The sequence below is a fragment of the Aplysia californica genome, unplaced genomic scaffold (genome assembly GCF_000002075.1).
Source record: "Aplysia californica isolate F4 #8 unplaced genomic scaffold, AplCal3.0 scaffold00691, whole genome shotgun sequence".
NCBI classification, from domain to species: domain Eukaryota; kingdom Metazoa; phylum Mollusca; class Gastropoda; order Aplysiida; family Aplysiidae; genus Aplysia; species Aplysia californica.
The window spans coordinates 78,588-81,667 of NW_004797961.1; the positions used below are offsets into that span (position 1 = coordinate 78,588).

Genomic DNA, 3,080 nt, shown 5'->3' on the forward strand with positions numbered 1-3,080 from the left:
ATCTGGTAGGAGTGTAGCTTGCCCACTGATACTCACCTTAGAACCTGCAGATGGTCAGCTGAAGAACTCACTTTTATTTCTCTAGAAAACCAGGTTGTTTGGTTTTAGTAGAGGTTTTACAGCGCTCGCAACTGCATAAGGTCATATGAGCGCCAGAAGTTTAGAGGTGTTACAAGAGAGTAACAAACATAAAAAAGAAGAAGGGGAGATCAGGACGATATATGTTTGATAGGAAAGAAGAAGCAAACCACACCAGAGCACCCGCCAACCACCCACAAAAACCAGGTTGTTGGGCGGAGATTGATAGATAGATAGATAGATAGATAGATAGATAGATAGATAGATAGATAGATAGATAGATACACTGGAAAAAAGACAGACAGAGAGAGATAGATAGAGATATAGATAAAGAGAGAGAGAGCAATACGTGTGTATATGTAATATATATCTGTGCGTCTGTGTGTATGTTTGTAAGAGTGTATGTGTGTATGTATGTGTGTGTGTATGTGTGTGTGTGTGTGTGTGTGTGTGTGTGTGTGTGTGTGTGTGTGTGTGTGTGTGTGTGTATTCTAACACTCACCATGTGGCCGGCCTTGAGAATCCAGTAAAACTCCATGTTGTCCAGCTTTTTCCCAAAGAAGCAGACCCGCTCCCCGGGGCAGCGGTAGGCACGCCTCTCCGCGGCCTTGAACTTTGGGAAGATGTCCATGGTGCTGAACCACTTCTCCGTGCCTGTGGTGAGGGTGTGGGGGTGAGAGGGTGTAGGGGTGTGGATGGGAGGGTGTTTAGTTTAATTTTACTGAGGTTTTACGGCGCTCGCAACGGTATAAGGTCATATGAGCGCCAAGGGGTGGATGTCAACAAAAAGGCATGTAGATTACCATTTCTAGAGCGCTTACCCTCAAACAACACGGCTCTTCCTTGGCGTTTCAACTTCAACGTTGTTTCTTCGATTCTTAGTTTTTTGGGCGTTGTACTTGTCCTAGTACTAATTACTAAATAACCATTTACAGGATTGTTTAAAGTCTGTGTATTTCAAATATGCTGTTTTACAGGAAAGAGGGGGCATGAAGACTGCCCAGTGTAAGACTCCATTCATTATACAGACTTCAACATAAGTTAGGGACTACCTTGATAGACATCCCTGATTTGTATTTAAAAAATTAAGTTGATTTAAATTAAAAAAAACTGATTTAAATCAACCAAACCCTGCTTGTTTCCCACGTAGGCTACCGTATCCAATGTTCCAATTTTTGCTCTGAAAATGTTAATGGATTACCAATGCGTAATGCAAAGCTTCCTCAAAGGGCAAAACCACCACGCGCAGCACGGAAATTCTCGGAGAATTCGCTGATTTTTTTTTTCGACTTGTGTGCACCATCACGGGCATTTCCTCAGTTAAAATTTCTCCTGCACGTATGGTCTCGAACTGGGCTCACTTTGGTGGCAATTATTATAAGCCACCGTTTGCGCAAAATCCAGTATCGCATCAACATGCCACCGAGACGAAAGCTGAGAGACTTTGATCGTGTCAGAGCTATGGCATGGCTGCAGGATGGAGTTGGAGCCCCAGAAGTTGCCAGAAGACTTGCGGTGTCATACTCTGTCATTGTCAGCCTGAGGCAACGCCATCGCGCCACTGGATCAGTCCAAGAACGCTCACGTGCAGGTCGACCCATGAAGACCACTCAGAGTGTTTGCAGGTGGTCCTTAACTTATGTTGAAGTCTGATAATATTATATACGTCAGTTTTTTTAAACAGTGTATGGCGGAGTCTTATACTGATCGAGCAGTTCCGCTACTTTAGAATTACCGTATTACAAAGTTCTATCTAAAATTTTTGACTGTTTTGAGTAACTAGGACCATAATATATGAGGTCATAAACCAAAAGTTCTATCTGCTCTATCAAAATCGTAAGATTATTCGATCGGAGTCTTTATCCAGATATTGCATTTGGAAAAAGCCTGACGTGCTGTCAAACTCAAAAATTGTACACGTCAAATTTCTCCAAACTAGTAGGCCTAATTGAGACGATAGAACTTTGTAGTTCTGAGTTAGCGTAGTATTTAGCACCTTACCTGTCCCCGTCGTTTTAAACAAGAAAAGGTTTTGAAATTATGCAAACTGGGCCCAAAAATGTGAAATTATGCGATTCTGTTAATTTTAACAAAGAATAATGAAGGAAAACAATCAGAGATTATGCAAAAAATCGATCAAATTTTGCAAAATTATGTGGGGTGCATAAAACCACGGTCACAGACTTACCCAGAACGTCACAAATGAGATCCAGCTGACCGCTGTAGATGATCACTTTGAGGTTGCCTTCGTTGATTAGTTTGTTGACTGGAAAATAATTTATATATATATATATATATAAAAACTGGTGTAATATTAATAGCGCAAATGACGAAAAAAGGAAAGGAAAAGTAAGCGCATGGGTTTAACGCCCCTATCAACACTATTATAGTGTTAGTGAGACGTGCTGACAAAATGAGTTACTTCTCGTAATCCACAAATGGAGATATTGGCCAAAAATCGACATTAGGGTCAAATTTGTAGATTTTCTATTGATGTCATATTCTTTAACTATAACCTGTTGTTTTTGTTTGTTTTTTTCATACTTATAAATTGTAAATATTTCACCTGTAAGCGTGATACATCTATTTTCTTAAGGTCTGAATCCGAGAAGTAATTCATTTTGTCTACTCGCTTCACTATTTAAAAGACGAGACGTCTCCGATAGGGCCTAGCCAGATGCGTTGAGAGCCGTAAAAACTCCTCTAAACGACCTAATCTGAGTACACCCAGTCTGGGATTCGAACCACGGCCATATCTGCTCGCAGTCCAGCATGATACCAACCGAGTTAATAGGGCGCCCAGCGCAAATGGGATTACATTCACTTTGCCTACCATAAGGGATGACTATACACTACGTAAAACCCTATACTATACTATACCTATACACTACGTAAAACCCTATACTATACTATACCTATGCACTACGTAAAACCCTATACTATACTATACCTATACACTACGTAAAACCCTATACTATACTATACCTATACACTACGTAAAA

At 40.6% G+C, this 3,080-nt stretch overlaps 1 long non-coding RNA gene across 1 annotated transcript in view; it reads right to left on the reverse strand.

Moving 5' to 3' along the window:
* LOC101860527 overlaps positions 1–2,347 on the reverse strand; it is a 3,600-nt gene extending 1,253 nt beyond the window's left edge. Inside the window, exons 1-2 of the long non-coding RNA XR_220966.2 lie at positions 2,267–2,347; positions 581–732 (exon numbers count right to left, since the gene is read on the reverse strand). This is a non-coding gene — a long non-coding RNA (uncharacterized LOC101860527). The remainder of the gene's footprint in view (positions 1–580; positions 733–2,266) is intronic.
* Between the last annotated feature and the right edge of the window lie 733 nt (positions 2,348–3,080).